This window comes from Mustela erminea, chromosome 1 (assembly GCF_009829155.1).
Source record: "Mustela erminea isolate mMusErm1 chromosome 1, mMusErm1.Pri, whole genome shotgun sequence".
Taxonomy (NCBI): Eukaryota; Metazoa; Chordata; class Mammalia; order Carnivora; family Mustelidae; genus Mustela; species Mustela erminea.
This window is the reverse complement of record NC_045614.1, coordinates 80,727,749-80,740,784: the sequence shown is the minus strand read 5'-3', so window position 1 is coordinate 80,740,784 and position 13,036 is coordinate 80,727,749. Positions and strand designations below refer to the sequence as shown.

Sequence of the window (13,036 nt, the reverse complement as noted above, 5' to 3'; positions counted from 1 at the left end):
TCTACTTAAGTTTTTATTTTATTACAAGCGTAGGTTAAAGATACTATAGGTTTGATTTCAGACCACTGTAGTAAAGCAAATATAATAGAGTGAGTCAAATTAATTTTTTTAATTTCCTAGTGCATATACAAGTAGTGTTTATATGATGTTATATTTTATTAAGTGTGCAATAACATTATGTCTAATAAAAACAATGTATATAACTTAATTAAAAGATATTTTGTTGCTTAAAAAGTGCTAACCATCATCTAACCTTTGAGGGAGTTGATCTTTTTGTTGGTGGAGGGTCTTGTCTTGTTTTTGATGCCTGCTGACTAATGGGTGGTGATTATCGAAGGTTGCGGTGGCTGTGGCAGTTTCTTAAAATAAGACAGCAATGCAGTTTGCTGCATCTCTAGACTCTTCCTTTCCCGAACACTTTCTCTCTAGCCCACGATGCCATTTGATAGCATTTTACCCACAGTAGAACTTCTTTCAAAATTGGAGTCAATCCTCTCAAACCCTGCCACTGCTTTATCAACTCAGTTTATGTGATATTTTAAATCCTTTGTTGTCATTTCAACAGTCTTCCCAGCATGCTCACCAGTAGTAGAGTCATCTCAAGAAACCACTTTCTTTGCTTATCTGGAAGAAATAACTCCTTATCTGTTGAAAGTTTTATCATGAGATGGCAGCAATTCAGTCCCATCTTCAGGCTCCACTTCTAATTCTAGTTCTCTTGCTGTTTCCACCACATCAGTAGCGACTTCCCCACTAAAGCCTTGAATCTCTCAAAGTCATCTGTGAGGGTTGGCTTATTCATGTTGATATTTTGACCTCTTCCCATGAATCACGAATGTTCTTAATGACATCTAGAATTGCGAATTCTTTCCAGGTTTTCAATTTACTTTGCCCAGATCCATCAGAGGAATCATTATCTATGGCAGCTATAACCTTACAAAATGTATTTCTTAAATAATAAGACTTGAAAGTCAAAATGACTCCTGATTCATGGGCTGCAGAATGGATGTTGTGTTAACAGGACTGAAAACACATTAATCTTACTAAAAATCTCCATCAGCGCTCTTAGGTGACCAGGTGCATTGTCGATGAGCAATAATATCCTGAAAGGAATCATTGTTTTCTGAATAGTAGGTCTCAACAATGGAACTTAAAATATTCCATAAAACATGTTGTAAATAGATGAGCTGTCATCTAGGCTTTGTTGTTCCATTTATACAGCACAAGCAGAGTAGGTTTAACATAATGTATAAGAGCCCTAGGATCTTTAGAATGGTCAGTGAGTACTGGCTTCAGCTTAAAGTCACCAACGCGTTAGCCTGTAACAAGAGAGCCAGCCTATCCTTCAAATCTTTGAAGCCAAGCCATTGACTTTTTCTCCCCAGCTATGAAAGTCCTACATGGATTTCTTTCCAGTATAAGGCTGTTATATCTACACTGAAAATCTGTTGTTTAATGTAGCCATCTTCATCAGTTATCTAGATCTTCTGAATCACTTGCTGCAGCTTCTACAGGATCACTTGCCGCTTTACTTTGTTAACAGAAGGCTATGGCTGGTTTGATCCTCTGTCTGGACCATAAAACTTTCTCCATAGCAACAATAAGGCTGCTTTGCTTTGTCATCATTCCTGGGTTCACTGGACCAGCACTTTTAATTTTCTTTAAGAACTTTTCCTTTGCAGTCACAACTTGGCTAACTATTTTCTGTAAGAGGCCTAGCTTTCAGCCTATCCTAGCCTTTGACATGCCTTCCTCATTAAACTTCATAATTTCTAGCTTTTAATTTAAAGTGAGAGGTATGCAACTCTTCCCTTTATGTGAGTGCATAGAAGCCATTGTAGGGTTATTAATTGGCCTAATTTTATTACTCTTGTATCTCAGGGAATATGGAGGCCCACAGAGAGGGAGAGGGGGAATGGCCAATCAGTAGACCAGTCAGAACACAGTTTTTCTCAATTAAGTTTGTTGTCTCATATGGGTGTGGTCATGGTACCCCAAAACAATTAAAATAATAATATCAGAGACCACTGTAACTATAACAAATAATAATGAGAAAGTTTGAAATATTGGGAAAATTACCAAATTGTGACTCAGAGACATAAAGTGAGCTCATACTGTTGGAAAAATGGTGCTGACAAACTTGTGAGGCAGAGTTGCTACAAACTTTAAATTGTAAAAAATGCAGTATCTGCAAAGTGCTATAAAGCAAAGTATAATAAAATGAGGCATGCCTGTATTTTTATAAAAAAGAAAGGAACATAAAAAGGCACAACTACTAAACAGTATGTATCCTGGGTGGAATCCTGAAACAGAAAAAGAACATTAGATAAAAACCAAGTAAATCTCAATAAATTAAGGAGAATAATAATAATAATGTATCAAGATTGCCTCATTACTTGTGACAAATGTACCATACTATGTAAAATGTTAATACTAGAGGAAACTGACTATAGGGTATATAGGGACTATGTACTCTTCACCTTCGCAATGTTTCTATAAATTTAAAACTTTTAAAATTAAAAAGATTAAAATAAAATATAATTCCATCCTTCCCCTCCCCCAAAAAAGTTAATCATATATTTATTCAGTATCTACTTTGCCCTCAATACTTTTTGGTCACTCTTAAAAGTGTCAGTTCTTTGTGAATTCACATTGAATCAAAAAATGTTCTCTGGGTATCTGCTGGGTTCCAGACACCATTGCAGCTGACAAGGATGCAAAGATGAGTAAGACATAGTACCTGCCCCCAAGGGACCCCTCTGCTGAAGGCCAAGAACAACAAAGCCTGCCTAGGTTAGTGCTGTCACGGAGGCAGAAGTCAAGGCTTGTGGGAAACCAGGGGTAGGGATCATTTATTTTGGTGGGGATGGAGTGAAACCAAGTGTTAGAAAACAGCTAACTCTGAGAAAAATACAATAGACTGAATACCAGAGGAAATCTAAACTAGTATCTGACAATTTGAGAGTGCTGACAATGTTGTAGTGACATTCAGAGGAAAGTGGAGTAAGGAGAACTCTTTCCAGTGGTGACTAATTACAAGTAGAACTGTGAAATTTTTAGTCCCAATAGGAAACAAGTTCAGTATAAGCCAACAGTTTTCTTATATCAAAAATTGATGTGGTACAAGAAAATATTAAGAATATAACCTACAAGAAAAAAAAAATAATATTCTTGTTCTCCCAAATGAGAAGCTGTTCTGTACCAAAATAACGAATCCAATTCTGTTCTCACTTGTCACCCTTTTACCTCTTATGTACAAAGAGTCATCTATAATAAGTTAGACCAAAAATTAGAGAAGATTCAGAGAACAAAAAAAAAGCATAGGAATGAAAACTAAAGTCATTTTAAACGCCACAAAATTGCTTCATATAGAAGAAAGGTTTCTATCTCCCTAATTCCCAGTAATAGAAATGTTATTAGGAGAAGGGCACTAACAATAATGGTTTTTTGAACAGAGGTAAAGGAAAAGACCTTAAATTTAGCAAAATATAATTAAGTGCAAGAAAAACTTCCCAATTTGAAGAATTAAAGATACATGTTTTAAAGTCAGTAATAGGAGGAAACTGCCCTCCTTGATTTAAGGAGATGTCCTGCCCTTTGCTGGAGGTCTAGTAACAGAGATAATTGTTTCCAGCTATTCAGATAAAGAGGGTTGTCTTTGGTTTAAAAATTGTATTAGATATTAACAATTATTAGCAAATACATAAAATAACAACAACTGTTTAGTGATCTTAACACATAAATATGACAGCTACATTAGATTTCGGTTCCCAAAGGAAAATGAAATCCATCAAAAGCAAAGAAGAATCCCAGCTGGCATAACCACTTGACAGATTGAAAGAAGGTAGGGATTTCCTGTAATCTATTCTATTCTCAATCTTTTGTTTCAGCTTTAACATTTCTATCCCTTTGAATGAATGCTATTCCAGCCAGTCCACCTGTATCCAAAGTATAATAGCTTTTTATAAGTAGTAGCAGTTTTTTCTATATGTAGACAATAAGAGTGCCCATCTTTAGAAGTAATTGTTTTTCTTTAGAATCAGACTACTCTTACTTTTTTCATTTGAATTGATTACTGGGTGCTTTCAGAGCTTTGCTTTTCATATACTACATATATTGTAGTCACACTATGTCCTTAGCATTTGTTTCAATTTATAAAGAATACAATTAGCCTTTTTAATGCTGTAGTCACAATTAAACCTCCCCTAATGGTTAGGAATTGGTCTTTCCAAGGCTGAGGAGGTGTTTTTAATTATTCATTCCTCAGTTTGTTTCTTATAGCAGCCTCAGCTGTGCATTATTATTCAAAGGTTAATGCAAGCTGAGAAGTGGGTAAATTAAATCTGCTTGGCCTCCAACAGCCCTGTGTATTAGCAGACACTAAGATGGGGATGGGCAGTATTAAGGTATTTCCACCATTGTAGCACCGCCAAAAGCAAAAACCACTAAATCCCTCAAAGATACTCTACATTGACAGGAATTACTACGGATACTACAAATGGGTTGTTCTTAAAATAGAAGATCTTCAATAAAATCTGTGTTTGTTTTGCTCAAAAAGAGAGAAGGCAATGGCTGAAATCAGAAAGGTTATAATAGCTTCTGTAAAAAATTGATGTAGCAGGGTGCCTGGGTGGCTCATTCGGTTAAGCGGCTGCCTTCGGGTGGGGTCATGATCCCAGGGTCCTGGGGTCGAGCCCAACATCGGGCTCCCTGCTCAACAGAGCTTGCTTCTCCCTCTCCCTCTGCCTATTTCTGCTCTCTGTGTCAAGTGGATAAATAAAATCTTTTTTTTTTTTAAATGATGTAGATACTATGACTAATGAACTTTGTATAATATTAAATCACTAAGTTGAGTGCGGGAAGTCACTTCTATAAATGTTTTACAAGGGCAGACTGCAGAAATCTCTCATGAAAACAAGGACATAATGGGCTGTTCCTAGACAACTAGGCAAAATAAAAGTGCTGTCATAGCTACACCTGTGTGATTATTGTGAGGAACAGAATGTTTCTAGAGCCTTTCATTTGCTTCCCTTTTAAAAACATGTATCTAGGGCGCCTGGGTGGCTCAGTGGATTAAGCCGCTGCCTTCGGCTCAGGTCATGATCTCAGGGACCTGGGATCGAGTCCCACATCGGGCTCTCTGCTCAGCAGGGAGCCTGCTTCCCTTCCTCTCTCTCTGCCTGCCTCTCTGCCTACTTGTGATCTTTGTCTGTCAAATAAATAAATAAAATCTTTTAAAAAAAAATGTATCTTTATAGCTATAGAATCAGGAATTTTGTAGATTTTTAAGGATGCCTCAGAAATGTTGGTACAAAGAATGTGGGAAATAGGGGACATATCTCAGTAGATTTAATGAATACACCAAAAGCCAAGAAGTAACTTCTTAGTCTTCTGTTTGGTTACTTATTCTCTCATCTCTACTGAGGTGTTTTGTGGGGCTGATCTCTTAAAAACTCTCCTCCAGGGGCACCTGGGTGGCTCAGTTGGTTGAGCGACTGCCTTCGGCTCAGGTCATGATCCCGGACTTTCAGGATCGAGTCCCGCATCGGGCTCCCAGCTCCTTGGGGAGTCTGCTTCTCCCTCTGACCTTCTCCTCTCTCATGCTCTCTCTCACTTATTCTCTCTCAAATAAATAAACAAAATTTTTTAAAAAAAACCTCTCCTCCAGTTGGGGCAGCACTTCTGCCAAGAACCCAGAGAGCTCAGTCAAGTACTTGCTTAAAAAGAGAGAAGGCAATGGCTGAAATCAGAAAGGTTATAATAGCTTCTGTAGAAAATTGATGTAGCAGGGTGCCTGGGTGGCTCATTCGGTTGAGCCGAATGAAGCAAACAAGCTAGATATACCTATGCTGCCTGCCCTGTTCTTATTTCCTTTGACCAAAAACCGGTGTATCTTCTGACCTCTGATGATGGTCTAAAGGGGAAAAGGATAGGAGATGAACTCTACGCATATCACTGAAAATCTGGATTTTTTTTTTTTTTTAACACAAGGTCTGACATGAAAGCCACTATAAGGGATTTGGAAACCCAGGTTTATATATTAAATAGGGGTTTAAGGAGGAAAAAATGAAGTGATCTCATTTTAGAATAATAATCCCATCTTGCATAATTGTGGTGAAGGTTAAAGACCATGATGCATATGAAAGTGGTTTGTGAACTCTATAAACCTATCTAGAGATTAAATATTGTTAAATACTAACTAAATATTATATAAATATTAACTAAGCTGCTAAGTGTTTACATGGTATTAGGATTTACATAACTCAAATCTGCTTTTTATTCATACTTGTCTATAATTTTGGCCAATTCAATCTCTTAAACAGAAGTGTGACGCTAATGCTAGCACCAGTTAGTATATCATCAGTACTGCCTTGTCTTCCGTCTCTCCCACTTCCAGTCTACACTGAGCCTTGATGTCAGAGCATTGTGTGGGAAAGAAGAGAAGCTTTTGAATGAGATAGTTCTAGGTTTGAAATTTAGTTCAACCCCTTACTGTGTAACCTTTGTCAAGCCATTGACCTTCTTTGAGCCTTAGTTTCATATAGCAATAATTTTGCAGAGTGGCAATAATTTGAAGAAATATATGTTAATGATAATAGCTACCATTTTTAAAATGCTTTTTGCCATAACACTTTATGGATATTTAATTCTTATGACAGCCCCACAATGTAAATAAAAGTTTCCTTTTCCAGATAAGAAAACTGAGGCTCACAGAAGTATAAAAAGTACCTAGCATCATATCTGACATGTAGAAGATGACCAGTAAATCATATCACATGGATTTCATTGTGTGATCCCTACTTAGAACCTTCCTTCAATGCCTGTCAACCTTTAATGTATATACTAGTCATCCGGAGATCTTCTCAGAAATGTAGATTCTGGTGGTGCCTGAGAGGCTCAGTCGGTCAAGTGTCCACCTTCAGCTCAGGTCATGATCTTGAGGTCCTTGGATCAAGCCCCACATCAGGCTCCCTGCTCCTCAGGAAGTCTGCTTCTCCCTCTCCCTGCCACTCCCCCAACTTGTGTACACATTCTCTCTCTCTTTCTCTCCCTCTCTCTCTCTCAAATAAATTTTAAAAAAAAATCTTTTTTAAAAAATGTAAATTCTGACTCTATAAGATTACATAGTGCTTTTGCTTTCTGGACCGCACCTTGAGGCCCTCAGTGACTCCAATTAGTGGTTCTCAGTCCTAGGTGCTCATTAATTTCTGATCGAATTAGTCTGGGATGGGACCCAGGTGTTTTGTTTTTGTTTCTGTTTAAGTTCCAGAAGCAGTTCAAACTTTTCTTTTAAAACACTGGACTCCCTTTATTCATGAAATCATGTGCTGAATATATACATATGTGTGTGTGTATGTATAAACAAAGTGGAGTTTTTCTAGTTGAAACTCAGGGAGGGAGCAGAGAGATTAGATTTCCCAAAAGACCTCACTGGAACCCTGCAGCTCCTAGAAGGAACAAATTTGAGAACTGTAGGTCTCAAGAATATATTTCCAATTCCTGTCATGGCATTTGAAGCCCTATATTATCTAACCTCAGTCAGCTGGCATCTTTGCTGTTCTCCCAAAAAAGAAAATCACTTTCCTCCACTCTGCTTTTTTCCATGCGGTGCCTTTAACCTGTTATGCCACATCTTCCCGTACCATGTTGAAATCTACTTTATATTTCCAACCCAGTTTAATTGCCATCTTTTTTATGAAGCCTTTCCCTAGAGAAGGTGCAGTTCATGTCAGCACCACGTGTGGGATATGTTCAAACCATATGCTTACTTGGAGTAAATCTGATGTTTCTTCTTCTCAGGTCACTGCTGAAATGAGACCTGCTAGTGCTTTGGTGTAAGAACACCTACCCACCAGGAAATGAAAACATTCTTTTTACAGGGCTCCGGAAGCATCCTAATTATGAATACCATGGAGCACATTATCTTGCCTTCTCCAGTGCTGCCCAGATATGAAGCCCCTTAGGGATCAGGGCTGATCATAGCACAGTGCTCTGCACATAATAAGCAATAAGGAAAAGGTGGGGAACTCTTTTTTTTTTTTTTAAAGGTTTTCTTTATTTGACAGAGAGAGAGAAATCACAAGTAGTCAGAGAAGCAAGCAGAGAGGGAGAGGGGAGGAAGCAGGCTCCCTGCAGAACAGAGAGTCCGATACGGGGCTCCATCCCAGGACCCCGGGATCGTGACCTGAGCTGAAGGCAGAGGCTTTAACTCACTGAGCCACCCAGGTGCCCCTGGGGAACTCTTGAAAGTAAGTCTCCGCACCCAATAGCCAGCATTTTGGTCTTGGTGGAGATCTTGATCTCCTGAAGTAATCGTAGGGAAATTTTGAATTAAGTCCGCTAAATGCCAACTTTTATTGACAGTCAGTCAGTGTCTTTTAATGCCGGATTATTATTTACAGTAGGGTCTGTTTTTGCCACCTAGCACCTTCTTCTACAGCTGACATTTAGCTTTTCTTCTCCTGAACATGGTGGGGGGGTCTCTATTTTGTTATTTGTTTTTGTTGAAGTGGTGATGTGTCTTCTATCATAGAGATGAGAGCATAGATGTCAAAGCCACTATTATATAGGATCTGAGAATTTGGACTTGGTGCAGTCTCAGATGTTGTTATAGGATGGAATAGGTGAAACTAAAGTTATTCTTTACTGAATTCTTAACAAGGAAAGATGGGACTCAGCAGTTACTTGTCACTTTCTTTCATGAGCTTTGTATTGAATATGGGGGACAGAGAGAGACATTAGCATACAAGGTGTCATACAGCAGGTACAGGAGAGGGAAGTTAGACCCCCTAAAGAGAAACCCTTCTTATTTCCATGCCTTGGGTCGAGGAGTAAACGATGAGGTGAGCTTCAGGACCCTGATTCAGCCCTGCTAGTTTTTCACTTACCTGAAAATGTTAAGAACATAAGTTGTATAACCTTTTACTGTGGGCCAGGCACTGTTCTAAGCTGTTTATATATATTAATTCATTTATTACTCACATCAACTCTATGAGAGAGCCATTTTTCAAAAAAAGTAACAGGAGATAACTAAATAACTTGCTTTAATTCACTCTGTTAGTGGCAGAGCCAGAACCCCTGGCTGTCTTGATCTGAAGCCAGCTGTCTTTACTATTAAGCTATACTAATAGACTAGTGTTTTACTAAAGATGTTTGTTTATTATTTTTCAACAAACATTTATTGTGTTTCTTCGTGCGAAGTTTACTTTTACCATTGGCCTTATAGTTGACCTGTTGGAAGAGAACGATGATGGTGGGTCTTGGAGCCAGATAGCAATGTCAGGGATACAAAGGAAGATGCAGGATATCACAGGCAACATTTTGGGGACTAAATTAGCCATATGAAGAAATTATTGTTTACCATTTTTCTGTCCAAAAACCAAAAGATGTTCTCAGCCAAAGGAAAGTGTATTGAGTATATTGGAGGTATTTTATCTACTTGGAAAACAAACTGACTTGGTAATAACTCTACACAAATAAACTGATAAACAGTAACTATCCTGTCTAAGAATAGTTAGCTCCTGCTAAGATCTGCCCCCTGGTAACTTTCAAATGGAATTTTTACTTTGATACAGTATTATAAATGTTAGAAAACAATAAAGCTGCTTGTGGAATGATACCAGGGAACTTTACATTCTGTCCTCTGTGAGTAGTAACATTTTTGAGAACTAAAAGATTGGGAAGGATTTGGCTTCCTCAGAACTCTGTAGGGCAACAGTGACTTGCACTCTGTCAAAAGCTTATTTAACCTGCAAATAAGATTAATAGACATGTTAAAGTTCTACAGCTTTCCTATCACATGTATGAGGGAAATTTTTAAATAATAAAGAAACATTACCTGCTACATTGGATAACTCACATGCCAAAATTGTTATTTCATTGCAGATAAGAGAGGCTAGTTCTGTAAACCCTGAGTACCTTCTGACCTTTCATCTCTTACACAGAATAGAGAAAAGGCACAAGCATCAGGGTGGGAGGTGGACAGCAAAAGTAGTGTTGCAAGAAGTTGTAACGTTGATAAGGAAATGGAGAGAGTAGCATAAGATCAGTATTTCAGTTTGAAAAGCTTAAAAAAAAAAATTGAGTAGCTAAAATAAAAATGGCTTTTCACCAAACCTTGAATCTAATCCTTGAAACATGCTCAGGATAAAAAGATAAAAAGAAAACCTGGGTGTTAGTGTTGATCTCTGGTCTCCTGTCTTACACTGGGCAGTTCATTATAATAGTAACTATATGGTTTTTCTAGGTGAGTCTTCATATCTAAGTTGACAGCAAATTAAGATCCTCTCCGTAGGATCAGAGGGCTCAGGTTTTCTTCTATGGGTGGGGTCTTGAGCAAAGCACTTCACTTTGTAGAACCTTAATTTTATCACTTTTGAAATGAAGGCTTTGGTAGACGTGACTTTCAGTGGGAGAGGAGCTTTTACATTTTTTCAAATTATCACCCCCCACACACACACACAAAATACACGCTAAGAATCACTGCTGAAGGAGGTACTTTTTTCTGTAAGAGGGTCTGTTGAAAAGGAAAAAAAAAGGCTGTGAATAACTCCGTTAACTTATTTCTAGAGTCCTTTCAGCTAACTAAATGATTAAAAATCCTATAGCAGTATTTTAAGTAATTCTGACTGATTTCATGGCCAGATGTCTAACTCAGTAAAATTGCAGTCCAGTACTAATGCTTCTGCTTCTTCTGTGTTATGAAGAAGTTGAACTAGATGGTCTCCCGAGTCTTTATAATTGTAATCTTATTTCTAACAACCCATATATATAAAATAAGATTTGGTTCTTTTTGACTGTAACTGTCTTTGTCCTTATAAGTGAATGTGTCTTATAAAGATGCAGCTTGGGAGAAAAAGGAACCATTGGCAGTTTTTCCCTGTGGTCTTCCTTCCTGCTTCCCAATTTCTGTTTCTCCTGGCTCATTATTTCATATAGTTGTGTCTTAAAATTTTAAGTCTGTTGCAAAATTGTATACTCACTGCAATATATCTCACATTGCACAAATTAAATACACACACACACACACACACACACACACACCATACACGTAATATAGAAAGAAGCAAGAAGTCTGAGGTGTCATCAAGTCACTGAGTCGTTCTTCAGTAACTTATAGAAGGCTAGTTTTACTCACTAAGGACGCTATCTTACTAGCTACTGCCTTCCCTGGGAAAAGGAAATATTGTGATTATTAAGTAGTAATTATTTTTTTGTTTAAAAACCTCTTTTTCTCCAGTTTCTTCACCTCTGCTAAGTTGTTGACACTATTAACAAAGATTACAAATTATATGACCATAATGACTTTAGAGTATGATTTGGGGGGCACCTGGGTGCCTCAGATGGTTAAATATCTGCCTTCAGCTTAGGCCATGATCCTGGGGTCCTGATATCAAGCCCCACGTTGGGCTCCTGAATCAGTGGAGAGCCTGCTTCTCCCTCTGCCTCTGCCTCTGCTCATTTGCTTGTGTGTGTCTACGTCTCTCTCTCAAATGAATCAATAAAATCTGTGTGTGTCTATGTCTCTCTCTCAAATGAATCAATAAAATCTTTAAAAATAAGTAAATAAAAGTAAAGTATGTTTTGGTAAAAGATACCTACGGTCAACTGAAATCGTGTTTTGTTTTGTTTTTAATCTTCACATCTCAAATCTGGAAAGCATGATCGAGGACAGAGATCCGTCTCATTAATTAAGTACTCATTGACAAAAAAATAATTTTTTCTTGGAATACTTCAAGAATAAGGACCAGGGGTGCCTGGGTGGCTCAGTGGGTTAAGGCCTCTGCCTTCAGCTCGGGTCGTGATCCCAGGGTCCTGGGATCGAGCCCCGCATCGGGCTCTCTTCTCAGCAGGGAGCCTGCTTTCCCTTCCTCTCTCTCTGCTTGCCTCTGCCTGCTTGTGATCTCTGTCTGTCAAGTAAAATAAATAAAATCTTTAAAAAAAAAGAATAAGGACCAGACTGCTAACAACTAGAAAGAAAAATATATGAAGGAGAAAATATGAATCATTCAGTTCTCCTTAGAGCTTAGTGTATGTACAAAGTGGATCTTTTCTATCACCACTACTGTTCCTAACCTCCTAAAATGTGGTGGACTTTGGTGTCATTGGTCTTCCAAAAAAATTACCACATACAAATATAGGAAACCTCACAACTTTATGAAATACCATTTTTCATTTTAACTCTCAAGAGCTATAATCCTGGCCTGTTTACTCAATACCCTTTTAGCTATAGAGGATGTTCTTTCACTATCAGAATGAGTCCTTTTTTTCCTTTGACACAGATAATGCTCTTTCTTAAGATTTCTTCTTTTCCAAGTATTAAAGTTCCCATAAGTGACTTTTTATAATGCTGTGTTTGCATAGGATGTTACCACTTCCAAAGAAGTATTTAGCCTTTGAGGGTAAAGGAGATATACCCAAGAAGAATACAGCTAACTTGAGGCCTAAAGGACATATAAAATGGTCAGACTTACAGAGCATCTTATCCAAAGCCAGGAGGCAGGAAAAAGTCCAGCTCTCTTGAAAGTTTTATAAGTAGGTCCAGTATGACTAGAAAATGGAGCTGGAGAAAGGGTGAGTGGTAAGGGATGAGACCAGAGAGGTCAGCTGAAGCCAGATCTTTTTGAAAGACTTTGTATATTTCAAAGGAATTTGGGCCTGATCTTGAAGGTATTAAGAAGTCAGAGAAAGCAGGAAAACAGAAGATCCCATTTAAAGGATATTCTGGAACTTGCCCTATCCGCAGTTTGGTGGATGGATTGAAAGAAAGAAGGACTGGAGGAAGGGAAACCACATGCTGGTACCATCGTCTAAGTGAGAGCTAATGCAGCCAATAAACAGATTATAGAGCTAGGTTCTACCGGCTTTGGGAAATTAAGAAGAGGAGGAAGGAAGCACAGTCAAGGATAACTCTTGAGTTTCCCACCTGGTTAGAGGTTCCATCAGTTTTGTTAGGTTGATTGTCAGAGGTGGATATTGAGATATCTAGAATGAAGATGAAGAAACAGGGTAACTGATGGTAGAACCCCTAGGAGAA

At 38.1% G+C, this 13,036-nt stretch overlaps 1 protein-coding gene across 3 annotated transcripts in view; it reads left to right on the top strand.

Annotated features, from left to right (window-relative positions):
- The window catches only part of UBE2E2 (ubiquitin conjugating enzyme E2 E2), a 380,761-nt gene that overhangs the window by 275,577 nt on the left and 92,148 nt on the right, over window positions 1–13,036 (top strand). The window lies entirely within an intron of this gene.